Source organism: Myxine glutinosa, chromosome 13 (genome assembly GCF_964187855.1).
Source record: "Myxine glutinosa chromosome 13, kmMyxGlut1.1, whole genome shotgun sequence".
Taxonomy (NCBI): domain Eukaryota; kingdom Metazoa; phylum Chordata; class Myxini; order Myxiniformes; family Myxinidae; genus Myxine; species Myxine glutinosa.
The window spans coordinates 53,519,191-53,536,896 of record NC_136273.1 but is presented as its reverse complement, the minus strand read 5'-3'; the positions used below and the strand labels follow the sequence as shown (position 1 = coordinate 53,536,896).

Here is a 17,706-nt window from a genome sequence, read left to right as displayed (position 1 = left end):
CCGCTGTGGCAGGACCCATGCTCAACTTATGATGATGAGTTGCCCAGCAGCAGGCGGCGGCTTGAGAACACCACTGAAGAGACTACCATCGAGATCACAAAGACTTCAGAGAACGAGGGCACATCGAACCTCTACCTGTACGTAATTGTGATTGCCCAGCTCAACATCGATGGCTGCTACAAGCAGGCTATCTATTCACATTGATCCGCCTGCGCTTCCACGTGCCCCACACTCTGCCGACATATCTGGCCAGACCTGCTGTGGTAAAACGGTCTTTACCCTAGATCTTCTGGAATTGCCACCCGAGTTTGGCGGCTACTGTAGTGTATTTCATCACATAGTCAATCTGTGCCCCACATGGTAACAAGACATATCAAGAACGGTCCTGGAGGAGTGGTGACCCTCAGGTTTACAGGGTGTTTCAAAAAGTGATACTTCCGAGTGAGATAGCTGAACTACTATCGTCCCCCACCCTCCTTCACCTCTGTCCCACTTATAATGGAAAATCTCTTCTATTATAAATGTATTTTACATTTACTACGATTATAGAAACCATGAAACATCACTGAATGTGACATGTTATGGTGACGTTTCATCTCGGTAAAGGCAAACGCCGAGTTTTAAGAATCCTTGTCTGTGACTTGTCATACCTGGTGCATTCAAAGAGTTCATCCGAAGTTATTAAAATGCTAGGCTCTTGGCAAAGGGTCTAATGGGGTCTTGAGGGTGTAAGGTGTATAAAGGGTCGTGAGGCCGTTGAAGGATCGATAGGTTCAGGGTGTCTAAAATGTGAAAGGTTTGAGGGGATAATGTCAATGGTCTGTAAAGGACTAAAAAGTCTAAATATCTGAAAGGTCGACAGTCAAAGGTTTGTAAAGATCCAAAGGGTGCAAGGGGTCTGAGAGTTCAAAGGGTCTAACATCTAAGGTCTAAAATACAAGGTCTGTAACGTCTTAGGGATCTAAAAGTCCTTAAGGTCTCAAAGGTACATGCCAGGAGATCGTAATTCACGCACTTAACAACATGGTGCCTGTTGTTAACTTCACAAACTCTAGTATTCTATATGGCACTGGGGTTTAAAACAAATGGGTAGGCCTGCATGAATTTAGTCTAGGCTTAAGACTCGTGAGCCTTGTCAGCAGGTTCTTTGCCAGAGAGCCAGGCTGACCTCAAGGAGAAGACACCAATGAGTCTGCTGAAGGAACTTGCTCATTTCAACAATCTGAAGCCACAGTACAAGGTCATCAAGGAAGAGGGTCCTCCTCATGCCAAGGTCAGCAATGAAAGTTGGCCCACTTGATCCATATGAATGGAAAGTCCTTTATAAATAAATATATAGTGCCTCAAAACAGTTTACTGAGAAAATGCATCATCGATTATTTTGTTCCAGTTGCGTATTGTTTCAATTTTTTTTTTGAACCAGTCATTGTGATAATTTTTTTCATTTTGTTTTTACGTTGCTGGCCAAGTTTATCTTCATGTTGTCTCATGTGCAAATATTTCCATGATATTATAAATTCGTAACTTATGTAATACCTTTTGGGCCACTCTGTATTGCAATGCATCAACGGTCCATTTCATGGCCTTGCATCCATTTGCTTTACCCCCTTTGATAACACACTTTATTGTCGTCTTCCCTGATGTAGCTCTTCACAGTGCAGCTGGTGCTAGGTGAGCAATGCTGCGAGGTAACAACATACACGATTAAGAAAGCGCAGCACATGGCAGCTCAAGAAATCCTTGACGAGACGACGCTCAGCGAGCCTGTCCCCCGTCATCTGAAGCACACCACAAGCAGCAACTCGGCAATGTCGGCGAGCACAGGTATTTAGATTTCCTGTTATTATCGAAGGTGGCCAGAGGTTATGTTTTCATCCCAGTCTGTTTGTCTTTGAGCAGGATATCTCAAAACGTTATGGACGGATTCGGATGACATTTGGTGGACAAGTTGGGTGGGTATGTCACAAAGACAAATTGATCAGATTTAGGTGAAGATCTGGATACAGATACGACAATATTTGAAGTGATCCTTCACTCTTGAGAGATGGGTGAAAACAAAATAGTGAAGGAGCTGCGCTCCAACGCGAGTCGAAAGAATTGACGCGACCAAAGACGGAATTCGTCCGAGTTGCTTTATTGAAACAAAACAGCTCAGGTATTCTCACCAGCCCGTTTATCGGGCAGCAATATATATACACATTTATGCCGGGGCGTTTGCCCGGGAAAACCGAGACCGGGCATGCCCGGGTGTCAAGGGCGAGTCCTGGAAAGGCGAGTCTGGACATGCCCGGGCATCCTGGACGCGGCCTGGCAAGTCGAGGCTGGGCGTGCCCGAGCGCTCTGGGCGAGAGCGGGCATGCCCGGACGCTCTGGGCGAGCCCTGGAAAGGCGAGAGCGGGCATGCCCGGGAAAGACGAGACCGGGCGTGCCCGGGAGGTTCGGGCGTGCCCGGGAACAGCAAGTCCGGGCATGCCCAGGAGAGGCGCGTCTGGGCCCGTCCGGACGAGCCCGGCATGGCGATCGCACCCTGACCGCGTCCTGGCAGGTGCAAGGCGATTGTGTACATTCAGCGGGAGCCGCTACACACGCCCCTCCAGAATCGACGTGCACCGGCAGGGTCAATTTAAGGGGGGTCCGGATGACCCGGCCGAAGCGACCCCTGGAGGGTCGTGGGGGGGGGGGAGGGGTCCGATCCGGTGGTGGGTGGTCGAGCGGGGGGAACTGTGGACGGGGGGCGGCCTCGCCGCGGAGGAAGGGCCAACCGTGGTGGTCGGTCGACGTCCACGTGCGCCGGTTTGAGGCGGTCCACAGAGATCTGGTCCGACCGGCCGCCGACGTCGACGACGAAGGACTTGTCGCCCCGTCGCAGGACCCGGAAGGGCCCGTCGTACAGTGGCCGGAGTGGCCCCCGGTGCGTGTCATGACGCACAAAGACGTACTCCGCTGTGCGAACCGCCGGGGGGACGTAGGACTGGGGGCCACCGTGGCGGGACGTTGGCACGGGGGCAAATCGTCAGGCGGCCTCCTGGAGGTCCGAGCGCTGGTGTGCGGCGGACCAGGGACTGGTAGCGTCGGGCACGAACTCGCCCGGGACGCGGAGCGGCTGGCCGTAGACGAGCTCGGCGGCGGACGCCCGGAGGTCCTCCTTGGGGGCTGTGCGGAGGCCCAAAAGGACCCACGGCAGCCGGTCGGTCCAACCGTCGTCCTGAAGGCCGGCCATAAGTGCGGCCTTCATGGGGCGCTGAAACCGCTTGCACAACCCGTTGGCTTGGGGGTGGTAGGCCGTGGTGCGGTGCAGCGTGACCCCCAACGAGCGGGCGACCACGCCCCAAAGTTCGGACGTGAACTGTGGTCCGTGGTCAGACGAGATGTCCGCCGGTGCGCCGAAGCGCGCGACCCAGGTGGCGATGAACGCCTGCGCCATGTCGGCGGTGGTGGTGGAGGTGAGGGGCACGGCCTCCGGCCACCTGGTGGTCCTGTCCACCATGGTGAGCAGGTGGGTGAACCCCTGCGATGGGGGCAGGGGACCCACCAGGTCCATGTGGACGTGGTGGAAACGCCGTGCAGGCACGGTGAAAGGTGCTAGCGGGGCCTGGGTGTGGCGGTGGACCTTGGCCCGCTGGCAGGCCGTGCAGGCGTTGGCCCAGTCGCGGACGTTCCGTCGAAGGCCGTGCCAGACGAAACGCGCCGACACCAGCTTCTGAGAAGCTTTCCGGCCCAGGTGAGAAAGGCCGTGGATGGAGGCGAAGATGCGGCGCTGCCAGGAAACGGGCACGATTGGGCGAGGCTGGCCCTGGGAGACGTCGCAGAGCAGGACGGTGCCCGCGAAGGGGATGTCGGCCAGGCGGAGGCCCATGTCCGCTGCCCGGAGGGTCTGCACCGAGGTGTCGGTGGTCTGGTCGGCCGCCATGAGCGCGAAGTCCACGCCGAAGTGGACCGCGTTCGCGCTGGCCCGAGAAAGACAGTCGGCCACGGCGTTGTCTTTGCCGGCGACGTGCCGGATGTCCGTGGTGAATTCCGACAATTCCGAGAGGTGGCGCTGCTGGTGGTTCGACCACGGCTCCGTGACTTTGGCCATTGTGTAGACCAACAGCTTGTGGTCGACGAAAGCCGTGAACGGGCGGCCCTCCAGGAGGTGTCGGAAATGGTGAACGGCCAGGAATAGACCGAGCAGCTCGCGGTCGAACATGCTGTATTTTAACTCGTTCGGCCGGAGCTGCCGGCTGAAAAACGCGAGTGGCTGCCAAACCCAGTCCACCCATTTTTCATGGACGGCGCCCACCGCATAGTTGGAGGCGTCCGTAGTGAGGGCGATGGGCGCGTTGAGCACCGGGTGAGCCAGCAGCGTTGCGTCGGCGAGGGCCCGTTTTACACTCGCGAAGGCCGCGTCCATGGCCACGGACCAAACAATGTCATGCTTGGCCGGCTTGCCCCGGAGGGCCTCATAAAGGGGCCGCATGAGCTGAGCAGCACGGGGCACGAATCGGTGATAAAAATTCACCATGCTGAGGAACTCTTGTAGGGCCTTGATGGAACGGGGACGCGGGAACGTGGTGATGGCCTCGACCTTGGTCGGCAGCGGCACGGCCCCGGTCTTGGTGATGCGGTGGCCCAAAAAGTCAACGGTCGTCGTGCCGAAGTGGCATTTGGCCGGGTTGACAATTAAGCCGTGCTCGCTGAGGCGACCGAACAGTGTTCGGAGGTGGAGGAGGTGCTCGGCGCGGGAAGTGCTGGCGACAAGGATGTCGTCCAGACAGACGAAAAGAAATGGCAGGTCGCGCAGCACGCCGTCCATTAAGCACCGGAACGCCTGGGCCGCGTTCTTGAGGCCAAACGGCATCCTCAAAAATTCGAACGGGCCGAACGGCGTGATGACGGCCGTCTTCGGGACGTCGGCCGCCCGGACAGGTACCTGGTGGTATCCCCGTATCAAGTCAATTTTGGAAAATATGACCCGTCCCGACAAACGGGCGGAAAAGTCCTGGATGTGCGGGATCGGGTACCTGTCGGGGGTGGTAGCGTCGTTGAGGCGGCGGTAGTCGCCACACGGGCGCCATCCGCCCCCCGGCTTTGGCACGATGTGCAGTGGTGAGGCCCACGCGCTATTGGAGCGCCGCACGATGCCGAGGTGCTCCAACGCGTCGAACTCGGCCTTTGCCACGGCGAGCTTGGCCGGGTCGAGGCGGCGGGCCCTGACGTAGACCGGCGGGCCCGTTGTGGGTAGGTGGTGCTCGATCCCATGCTGCACTGCGATGGCCGAAAACGTCGGCCGCGTGAGGGCCGGGAATTCCGCGAGCAGGCGAGCGAACTCGTTCGCCGTCGGGAGGGCGCACGCCAGTTCGGTCGGCGCGAAGCTGCTCATCGTGCACGCCAGGGAGCTGAAGGTCTCGGCGTTGACAAGGCGACGACGTTTGACGTCGACCAGCAGCCCGTGCGCGCAGAGGAAGTCGGCGCCCAGCAAAGCCATGGGGACGCAAGCGGTCACAAAGGTCCACTGAAAGCGCTGGCTGCCGAAGCAGAGGGTGACGTCGCGCGGCCCGAAAGTGCGTATGGCCGAGCCATTAGCAGCGACCAAAGAGGGGCCGCAAACGGCGTCCCGCCTGTCCTGCTCGGAGGCGGGTATGACACTCAGTTGGGCGCCGGTGTCACAAAGGAAGCGCCGCCCGGACGCTTTGTCCCGAATAAAAAGCAAGTTGCCCGAGTGGCCGGCGATCATGGCTGGGAATGAACGCCGGCCCGGCCGTTTCCCGACTTGCCGAAAGTGCACGGGGGTCGGCACGTCCGAGCCTTGTGTCCGAATCTGGCGTGGTAATAACACCACGCCTGGTCAGGTGGAGGCCCCGGCCGTCGTGTCAGAAGCGGTCGGCGCGGCGTGGCGGCGGCCGCCAGTTGCACCGGCAGTTCGGCCTCCAACCGCGCAGGGCGCTCGGGCGTCGTGGGCATCGCCTCGGACGGCGGCAGGCTCCAGGTAGCCGCGCCGATGTGTTGGCCCGCCGAGGAGATCTTATCGGCTTTCCTGGCGAGGGCGCGGGGATCGGTGATCGACGTGCCAGCCAGGGCGAGGCGTACCGGGTGAGGCAGCTGGCGAAGGAACAGCTCGCGGAACAAAAAATCCGGAGAGTGCTCACCGAGCAACGAGAGCATATAGTCCATGCGCTCGGACGGGCGCGTGTCGCCGAGCTCGGGCAGGTCGAGCAGGCGCCGTGCGCGTGCCGCCGGTGAGAGGGCGAAAGTGTCGAGGAGGAGCGTCTTCAGCGGGTCATACTTGTCGGCAGCCGGCGGGTGCTCGAGGAGGCTCAGGGCGCGGGCCGCGGTGGCGGAACCGAGCGCTGCCATGACGTGGTGGAAGAGTGTGTCGTCCGCGGTGATGCCTCGCAGGGCGAACTGGGAGTCCGCCTGGGCAAACCAAACAGCCGCATTAGCCTCCCAGAAGGTAGGCAGTTTAAGAGTCACTGCCGTGTCCATGTCGGTAGGTCACCAGTGAAGGAGCTGCACTCCAACGCGAGTCGAAAGAATTGACGCGACGAAAGACGGAATTCGTCCGAGTTGCTTTATTGAAACAAAACAGCGCAGGTATTCTCACCAGCCCGTTTATCGGGCAGCAATATATATACACATTTATGCCGGGGCGTTTGCCCGGGAAAACCGAGACCGGGCATGCCCGGGTGTCAAGGGCGATTCCTGGAAAGGCGAGTCTGGACATGCCCGGGCGTCCTGGACGCGGCCTGGCACGTCGAGGCTGGGCGTGCCCGAGCGCTCTGGGCGAGCCCTGGAAAGGCGAGAGCGGGCATGCCCGGACGCTCTGGGCGAGCCCTGGAAAGGCGAGTCTGGACATGCCCGGGCGTCCTGGACGCGGCCTGGCAAGTCGAAGCTGGGCGTGCCGGGCGCTCTGGGCGAGCCCTGGAAAGGCGAGAGCGGGCATGCCCGGGAAAGACGAGACCGGGCGTGCCCGGGAGGTTCGGGCGTGCCCGGGAACAGCGAGTCCGGGCATGCCCAGGAGAGGCGCGTCTGGGCCCGTCCGGACGAGCCCGGCATGGCGATCGCGCCCTGGCCGCGTCCTGGCAGGTGCAAGGCGATTGTGTACATTCAGCGGGAACCGCTACAATAGCATGATATCTCAATAAGTTGTGGATGGGTTTTGACAAAACTTGGTGGATGACCAGGGTAGGTGACAAGCCGATTAGAGTTTGGTTCAGTTCCGGGTCCAGATCTGGCCTATCAGTGGGATACAAAACATAAACTGTTCAGTCTGGCAGAGGTATGCACTCTACCGAGTGCCGTTCAAGTTTATATTGTGATGGATGTCATCACGGATAACTCTAAAATACCACTGCATCTATAAAAAAAAGATCACAGCCGCCATCCACAACACTCACCTCTGACTGCATGGTCATGCCCTGTGTCAGCTTACCGTACCTGTGAGATCACTGAAGCAGATGGGGAACCATGCCGGCAGCCGCGCAACAGATGTGAATTAGCCCACAAACCAACATTACGTGCTGCACCATGTCTTATATCAGAGAGGAATAAACCGCTTCGGCTAATTACCCACAGGATAAGTTACCCAAACTCGAACAGGACAAGTCAAGATAGCGTTCTTTATACCACACAGGTTTTATTGCAGCTAGCAAGTCAAGAAGTGGTGAGAAAACAAGCAATTATAACCATACAATAAATTGAGGGTCTTTCTCTCTCATAGAGCAGGCAGGTTGTTGGTCTTTCTGTCTTCCACCGACTCCTCTCCGGCCTAGCTCCCCCAGCTCTGCCTGTGATCTGTCCCTCAAATATTCCTGCAGGACACACAAGATCTGCCAGTAACCCTCTTCTGGTGAAACTACCAAAAAGAAGACTTTCTGCTCACCTTCACTCTTTCATTCCTCTTTTTTCCATAAGCGGCTTGACTTTTTTATTTGTGTGGGGGTGGGCAAGGGCTTTATATTAATAATGGGTAGCAAGGTCTGACTTCCAAAATTAATGTTCGTCAGTGTGCTTAGTGTACGTGAAATCACAAATACAGTTTACGTTCATTATTGTTACTCGTGTTTAAATACGGGATGTTTTTATCTTAATTATGAACTACTGAAAAAAATTAAGGTGGGGTCATTGCCCCCCCCCCCCCCTTTTCCCAAACTTCGCTGGTGCTTTTTTCGTTCCTCTGGAACAAACTCCCGCACTCTCTTCAATCCCACACCTACCTCCAGGGCTTTAATACAGCTATTCATCACCATCTCTTATCTTCCCCCATTCAAAACCTTGATCTTTTCTACCCCCGTTAATATACCCCAAATCCACCTCCTTCAAATTCCGTTTTCTTTCCTGAAAGTCCTTGTACTGTCCATCTTGTTTATCCCATGTACCCCACCCCAAGCCCTCTCCCTTCCACAGATCTTCTAATGTCCCTGTTCTCCACTGTTGTTGTGCTTCCCTCTCTCTCCCCCTCTTGTCTCCCGCCACTTTTATTGTCCGTTCTATGTGTTAGCTCTTACACGAGCCTCGACTTGGTGAACCAAAACCAAAAAAAACCCATCCGTTCCTTTCATGATTCAGCTGGTACAGTTGTTGCCAAAGATATTGGCACCCGTGCACTTTTTTCAAATACCTCACAATTCTAATGAAAAATAAGTTGAACGTATTTGGTCTCCACAATTCCTTATTTCATTGTTAACATTACAGAACTTTTGTTTTTGATTCAGAGCTTAATATATCCTTTTAAATCAGAAAATAAAAAGAAATGGCATTGACAAAATTATTGGCACCCGAGACTTAATATTTGGCAGCACGCATGGCCTTTGGACAAAATAACTGCAGTCAAGCGCTTCCTATAGCCATGATGAGCTTCTTATACCTATCTACTGGCAGTTTGGCCCACTCTTCTTGTGCAAACTGCTCCAGTTCTCCCAGATTTGAGGGGTGCCTTCTCCCAACTGCTGTTTTCAGATCTCCCCACATGTGTTCAATGGGATTCAGATCTGGATTTATTGCTGGCCACTTCAGAACATTCCAGCGTTTTGTCTTGAACCATTCCTGGATGGTTTTTGAGGTGTGTTTGGAGTCATCGTCACGCTGCAAGACCCATGACCTTGGATGGAGACCCAGCTTTCTGACACTGGGTTGAACATTGCGCTTTAAAATGCCTTGGTAATCTCCTGATTTAATGATGCCATGCACACATTCAAGGCACCCAGTGCCAGAGGCAGCACAGCAGCCCCAAAACATCACTGAACCTCCTCCATGTTTGACTGAAGGGAAGGTGTTCTTCTCTTTGAAGGTTTCATTTTGTTTTCTGTAAACATAGAGATGATGTGCTTCACCAAAAAGCTCTAATTTGGTCTCAACTAAACTTGTGAACAGCTGAAAGGATTCAAATTAAAACATAGTGCAGGTATGTATAATGATGTAAACATGAACTGATTCAATTTTGGGGTCAAGAGGTCAAAGGTCAGAGGTCATGTCAGGTAAAAATGTGATAACTTGAGAACAACTGAATGGATTTAAAGCAAACTTCGTGCAAGTATTATCATGATGTAATAATGTGGGCAGAGGCATATCGGTCGACATCGTGACGTCAAAGAGTGTCGTTCTAGTTTACGATATTATCTCGTTTGATTTTATTGTATGATTATTATTTGTAGTGGTCTTGTATATGCATAATATATTGTTACGGTTTTAGAACCTTCACTTGTAAATAATCTCTTGTAAATATCCCACTTATTAAATGATTAAAGGTGGCACCCTAATTAGTCCACAAGCAACACATAGGCCACCATATGAACTTTAGTTATTTCATTATTATGTGTTTCAGATAAGGCCGTGTTTCCAATAGTTGAATCTGCGCTGCATCAATTAAATAAGAATAGGCCCCAAAAGCCCATTCCGGTCATTGTGCGGCTTCCCTCTAAAAGCGCCGCCATTAGCCATGCGGTCTGGCTCGAGGAAGAAGGGTGCGGGACGCCAAGGACAAGGTGTAGCCTGTCAACAAGCCGTCAAAGGCGTGGCCAGTGAGCCCCGACCAGCCAACCAGGGCTGAGGGAAGGTCGCTGGCAGGCGTGGCTTTGTGGAGCGCGGAGTGATATGGGATCGCGTGATATAAGCGAACGCGAAAGCCCTTTTACGGACTCGACTGGACTCGACTCGCTGGCGCTGATTAACACAGACTTTGAGCGGAGACGGACTTGCATTGAACAGCGCAGAAAGACTCTTTTGAGCGGATTGGGACTGCGCAGAGAACTCGCTTTGAACTTGTATTGAACTCTGGAGCTTGTTACGGGTCTTGGAGAGGCGGTTTGAGGACGTTCAGTGGCGGAGACGCGTTTATACGAGTCCGATTGAGGAACGCATACGTGCGAGGCATTCCCGTCCCCCCGCTATACGTAAGGTCCGCTCGCGGTCAACGACATGCGGAGTGCTGCCGGCCTGCTATCCACCACCACACGGTACGAGTTGGAGCCGGACCTCATCGCAGGACCCTCTACCTGGACCTTCCACCCCACCAGCTACAATCCCCGTGTGAGTCTGTCTGTTTGTCTGGGGTCCATAGAATAAGACTGTTTAAGATTGCCCTGTGTCTGCTTCCTCTTCTTCTTTGTACATCCTTTCCTTTCCTCTTCTTTTTGGTTTGTAAATAAATTGCTTTGTTCTTTCTTGGTTTTCCCCAATCCGATCGCATCCGTCCTTTCTATCCATTGAATACCTGTGGCATGATTACGACCGCTACAATCGGGTTTAGTCCCTTGTTAATGGCTCGGGTCGTGGATTGCTAACCGCTCGGCAATTTCCATCGTATCCGTGGTCTGAGCAGGAGTTATTTCCCTGCTTTACGGTCGGGTTGGTAAGTAGGTATTTGGGACTCCATTGACCAATGACCCTAGCCAATACCGACCGGAAGGAGCATTATAACTCCTAAGGACTCGGGTCGGCCAGTTAAAAAGACAGGGGGATTAACCCCCTCTTGATTAAGGGGAGCGCCGACCCCCGAGATCCGTAACAATTGGTTTTGGGGAGTGGGATTTGGATCGAACCAAATTGTGTATGTTGTGAAAAAATTTGGTCCAAATTTGGAGCGGCCAGAATTTTATTAAAACATCTAAATTTTGAATCCTGTCATGTATAATCAAGGCGATCGGATGCCGGTGGGGGGAAATGAGGGGGTAGAGGAAGAGTTGGAGGCAACCCAGGACCCCAGGGAACAATTGGGAGAGATGGAGGAGGAAAATAATGAGGGTGCGGTAGCAGCGGTTGCAGGCACACAAAATGGCGGCGCCTCACACATGGCGACGAAGGCCGCGCCCGCGGCGCAAGTGGGAGGGATGGACATGCAGGCCCTCATTGCGCAGCTGCAGGCAGCCATACAATTGGGGGTGGACAGAATGCAGAAGCAAATTGGGGGATTGAGTAAGGAGATGTAAAAGAACAGGGAGCAATTGGGAAACCAAATTGGGGGATTGAAAGAAGGGTTAAGTGATATGGGAAACCAAATTGGGGGGCTAGAAAACAAATTAGGGGGCCAATTGGAGGACATGGGTGGACAAGCCCGAGAAATTAATGAGGGGTTAGCAAGGGAGGAGGCCCAGTATGAGATGAGACAAATGGGGAGAGACAGAGACCACAGATCGGGCGGGAAAGGCACAATGGTATGCAATGGGGTAGCGCGGCTTGAGGAGCACAGGGGAAGCGAGCTGGAGCAAAGCACAGCCGGGTGGACCGGGATAGAAATCACGCCCCGGGGTATGGGAAAGCCGGCGACCACAGAATTAGAAAATTCTATTTTATTAGCGTCGGCGGTCGTCGGGGACAAAGAGAATTTAATGTAAGAAATAGTCGTAGTGGGAATTGAAATTGCAGACCTAGAAAATAAAGGGGAGGAAAAAATGGAATGTCCTCAAAGTCTGTCTTTGCATCAGGATGTCGTGCTGCATAACCCCAATGAAAGTTCGCAGGTGGTGGAGCGGAGAAGAGGAAGCGCCAAGGTGAGCAGGAAACTGTATCACTGAGATGTATATGGTGCAAAAAGATTTTTGGCGCGCTTGGGGTTCAGACGTCACCCGGGCGCTGGTGGAAGGTCCGTGGTGCGCTGTGTGAAGGTGAATGGCGCACATGTGAGAGAAAGGTGTGCGCCGAAGCACGAGTGTGATACAGAGTGTGAAAGTGAGGGTGAGTGCACAACAGAGTGTGAAAGTGAGGATGAATGCGGTACAGAGTGTGCGATGGTGGAGAGTTTGCGGGAGAGCACACCGGAGCACGTGATTGGGTGTGCAAAAGAGTGCACACCCATGGGTAGGGGTGCGCTGTGTGGGTGTGTGCAGGAGTGCACACCCAGGAGTGTTACTGGGGAGGTAACGAAGGCGTGTGCGCAAGAGTGTGCACGAGAGTGTATGGTGTTGAAGTGTGTGGAAAGAATGAGTGCGCAAGAATGTGTGCGAGGGTGTGTAAGAAAGGAGTGTGCACAAGAGAGTGCGGTGACGAAGTGTAAGGAGTGCATGGAAGGCGCAGGGGCGCATCAATGTGCGAGAGAGGAGTGGGTCGCGAGGTGTGGATGTGAGAGTGCGACCCCAGCATCGACGCGGACCGGGTTAGCGTTTAGGCCGACGTATAGCCGACGCGAGCTCTCGATCCGTGCCGGGCTTTGTGTGCTGCGGGGACCAGCCAGGATCAGCAGTGCGGCGGTTTTGCAAGAACCGCCGTGCACGATCCGGGCTGGGCTCTGCCCTGTATGGTCGATTCCGCGCTTTGCCAAGCAAGGCGACCGGCCCGGTTCGAGGGAAGGTAGGAGGGGTCGGAGTGGCACCCCCTTGCGGTGGCGACGCTCCGGCCGGGCAAGGCCGGGCCATCGCTCATGGGGGCGCAAGGCATTGCGCCGGGATGGTGCCTGGAGCCTTGGCCCGAGTATGCCTCCTCCCCTGAATCGAATGCCGGACGGACTCAACCTGCAGGAGACAAAACCACCCGAATGCATTGCTCGGCTTTGCGAAGCCGAGCTTTGATAATGCAATGACGCACCGAGAGGCTCAAGTATAGTGGACAAATGGTGATAGTTGGACTTGATACCCAGTGCCGAGGGATTGTAATCCTACCATCCCTCACACTGGGGGCAAAGGAGCTGTAGTTTATGGGGTTTGATGGTGAAAACCTAGCCAGGGAGGGTTAGGATAATGTTAGGGCTCTAGAAAGATGACTATAGGTGACTTGAGATTTAAGTAGTGACTTGAACAGGTAGTGGGGACGTAGAGTAGAGTAGTTGGTTGATAATGACGAGGGAGTGCATAGTCTTAAGGGATGACAGGGAAGCACGAGTGTTAGAAGGAAAAAGTCAGGTAGATGATGCTGTGTGTGTGCGAATCTTATTGTTGAAATGAGGCAATGGTGTGCTGGTGAGGATGTTGAAATGAGGCAATGCCCAGAGTGATGTATTGTGAGGGATTTGATGAATGAATGGCATTGTGTTGAGTGTGTTAAGGATATTTTCCTACAGTAGTATGTAATAGATGAACCAAAAATTCAATGTCCATCAACTTGTCAGAAGAGAGTCACAAATTTTAATTCCCGAGGAGGACAACACTTTCTGTCTGCCAGAAAATACACAGCAAGAAACAATATCCTTTATCAAACCAAGGAGAGCATGGTACAATTCACAAAAACACACAAGGAAGATTTACAACAAATCCTAGATCAAAGCCCAAAGTGAAAATCCTGGTACAGTAGGGATGCACAAAGAAACATCATACCAAACACCAGCATGCACAGTATACAATTAACATACAGAATCGACCAGCCAAGTGAAGTATCCTAAGTACAGCAAACCAACATCTTACAGACCCAGTGCTAATCCTGGTTATTTGGTCATTCGTTCTGATTTTTAAGACATTTAAAGTGGGAGGAGCAAGAGGAGGGGCGAGGAGCGAAGAGAGGGGAGGAGAGCAGTCGGATTGGTTGAGCAAAAGTTTGGGTGGGAGGGCGCAAGGATCGGAGGAATCTTGAGATGAGGGTGCTTCCCACTGAGAGCAGGTTTGCATTTCATATTCTTTCTGTTTTCCCATTGTCTCCTGCCAGACATCTTGGAATCACTTTCTCTCTAATCCTGTATGAAGGCTTCAAGAACATTTGAAGGTCATTCTCAGCTAAGTGGATATATCCTTTACTCATTTTCGACACGACAAGGACAAAGACCACTTGCTTTATTTCAAAGCACATTTTTTAAACAATATTATCCTTAGTCATAATTAAATAATTACAGTGCCTTTATTATTAAAACTATACCACATGATTTACCATTCTGTGTAATTGTTTGATGCAAGGGTTATTATACAATATTGCAAATTAACAAACTAGTAACATGAGTTTTGATAAGTCATGTTAAAACTTCAAAATAGGCATGCAATTAAATAAGAAAAGTCCTTACTCAATTAAAACAGTCACTTCAATAGCTATGGCAATCCCATCCTTTTTCAATCTGCAAACTCATCTTTTCCCTCATAAGTCAAATCCTACTGCAATCCCACAAAAGATTTTACTGAGAAGCAGAGAAGCAGAGAGCCAGAGAGGGCTAGCCTCCATGGATTTTCTATAGGATTTTTCATATTTCAGACTAACCCTTGTCAAATACTAATAAGCTATTTTGATTCAGTGTTTAATTATCGTTCTTGTTGAGAGATTTTCCTGAGAACGCTGGCAATTTCATAAAACTATTTATTAAATAAACTCCAAGTAAGAAAGAAAAAGCGTGCGCTGAACTGTCTTTACAATGGTCAGTGCAGAGCGATTTATCCGCTTCCATTGTTCGACTCTGCAATAATTACCAAGTATTTGCATTGTACTCAGTAGATTATTCACAGTCACAAAGAAAGCTTGTTTGCCAAGCCCCTTGCTAAGCAAGCACCAATAGTAATTAGCTTTCACCAACAATGGACAGTTCTGAATACTAATCTACTCAGATATTGCGATGTCAGCTGTTAGCTATACTAAGAAACACAATATCTTACTCATGGAACTTCAATGAGACATACTAAATCCAACATTACATTATTTTCGAAAAACACATCCCATCTGTATTACATATTCCCCTATTTGTAATAATGTTCCATCAGTCATTGCTGACAATATGTGGTTCACCATTGCTTCCACTAATAATTTTTACTCTTCTCGAGCCACGATTCTGGTCAGTGCCAGAGACAACTTGCCAACTGCAGGGGGATCCTAAACTTTGCATGGAAACCACAAAAAGACACTTGCAGACTAGGAATGGAGGGTTGTAGCTCATAGAAATTGCTTGCTTCATAAATTTACACTTCCTCAATTCTCTCCTCTGGTCCTGTATCCAGGACCACAACATAGAAGTGTTCAATTTAGTCATCTCAGTCACAGGTTGACCCTGTTTTGAGGAACAATCATTCAGAATTTTAACCCTGCTTTCACAAATAATTCCTGTTCCCTTTTTTCCCTTCGGTCCTCAGGTTAAATTTTCCCAAATTCACCTGAGGATCCCTGTCCAACGGTTCTCCACGGACATACCTTCTTGTAGCCGGGGCAGATTTTTTTAACAGGTGAATAAAGGTCTCCAACGTAGGCCATTTGCTTAGCCCATCGTCTGGCAGTATCCCTTATTTGTGATAGCAGTGCGTCCAATTGTTCTTTCGGTTTCCATGTCAGGAACCATCTAAATAGTGAGGGGAAGTATGAGAGTGTAACATCAAATGGAATCAATACAGATCAATCATGCACATCTCTCGGAAAGTCTCATTGCGACCTGGAGGTTTGGGAGATGTAGTTGCAAAGAATTTAGCAGTGAAGCATTTCGTAACTAGTGCCGGTAGAAGCACCCCAGCCTCCAAAGGTACTGACTAGCCAAGATGTGATTCCCTATGTGTCTTTAAAGTAATTATGCAATTTTGCCCCTTCATTCTTGATTTTTTTTCAAATCAGTAATACGTTCAGAGTTGTCTGGAATATAGGTACAGTATTCTGAGCCAATGATGGCACAAGTTCTGCCTTTTTCAGAAAGCAACATGTCTAAAGCCATTCTATTTTGCATAACAATGGTTCTCATTGCTACCATTTCAGCATCTACTTCCAATTCAACTTCAGCAGTTTCATTGGCAAGCCGTTCTATGATAGATGCCAATCTTATCAACTCCTGTCCTAATCTAATTGTCCCATACTAGGGAATAAGTAGCGACCCAGCCCCATCTCCTATTTAGACAGCTCTACGTCCTCTTACATTTAACCACCCCAGAGCCTGTTTCCCCACACACTGGATCAAGCAAATCATTTTTAAAACATAGAATTAACACATTATAACTGACAATGTAATCAATATCCCGATTATGTCCAAACTTATAACAATTTACATTGGTTCACAAGTTCCCCTAGAACATTTGAAAGATTATATTTCATTATATTTGCACAATCATGTGGTCCTCTCACCAGAAGGTGAGAAGGAAATCAATCTTACTGTAATTTTTAAATAATTCGTCTTCTTTCATCAACCTTACTTTCATATTTTACTTCCAAATTGTCTCGTGTAATTCACAGGTGCTCAACCAAGCATCAGCAAATCTTTTTTTCCCAAATCGAATCAAAGCAAGAATCCAAAATTAACCATTTATGTATTCTTATCATAATTATCACAGATCTCCTTCGTATCAATCTTCCAACAAAAATATTTTAAAATGTCTGAAACACATAATTATATGATTCACATTACTCTCAGCACATAATTCCTTGAAATCATCATTACCTCTCCTTTTTTTTCCTTTATTTTATAACAAATAAACAAAAAATAATAATATAATAATACAATGGGCCTCAATTGTCCCATCCTTAACAAGTTTCTTTCACATTATTTTCATTATCTCACATTCATTATTTTACAAATCTGCCAATCTGCCAAGATCTGTATTTTCCTCCTCTCCTTTTTATTAATATCAACCATTTTCTCTCGCCATGGAATAGTCCGTTATTCATATAAATAATCGTAAGAGTTCTGAAAACATCTTCATTTTTTAAAACTTAGCCAATTATTTTAAACGACATGTTTCCCCCCCCAAAAAAACAAGTCACATTCCTTGTATATTGTCAACATTGTTCATCGTTTTAGTATCATCCAGAACTAATTTTTTATAAACCATCAACTTGTAGATGCATTTATTTATATCCCATTAACCCAAGAACTCTCAATTGCTTGGTTTCTTTTAGTAATGCCATATATCCATATTTCTTTTCAAAATGTTCCTAACATACACATTAATCCCATTAGACCTCAAATAACCTACAATCCGAAAAATAATTTGTGACATTTCAACAATGATTACAATATCATTGTACTTCTCATCCGTAGCAGTTCATTCAAAGGACAGATAGTAGCTATGGAACAGGTGCATGTATATGTAACAGGTGCATGCCCCCAGGGCACCGTTTCCTTCCCTTTTCATCCACCTTATAAAACATCAACACCATTCATTAAAAATAATATAAATATCACATAATTCCACTCTTCCCCCAGTGAGGCCAGTTTTCCATCTGGTTTAAGATTTACATTTCATTCCATTAATTTGGAGCATTAATTCCATTAATTTATCATGACTTGTGATAAACATTGATCATTTGAACACAAATTGAACAAATTTAATCAAAAAAAAACACTTCCATTAACTTGACATTCTTTTCACAGCACAAAGTTCACTTGAACATCCTTTTACTTTTATCATTTTTACA

At 50.0% G+C, this 17,706-nt stretch overlaps 1 pseudogene across 1 annotated transcript in view; it reads left to right on the top strand.

Moving 5' to 3' along the window:
* Window positions 1-17,706, top strand: part of LOC144888581 (sterile alpha motif domain-containing protein 9-like) — a 72,606-nt pseudogene that overhangs the window by 32,119 nt on the left and 22,781 nt on the right. The window contains exons 5-6 of the transcript XR_013621149.1: window positions 1,140-1,273; window positions 1,647-1,824. The product of XR_013621149.1 is annotated as a sterile alpha motif domain-containing protein 9-like (transcript). The remainder of the gene's footprint in view (window positions 1-1,139; window positions 1,274-1,646; window positions 1,825-17,706) is intronic.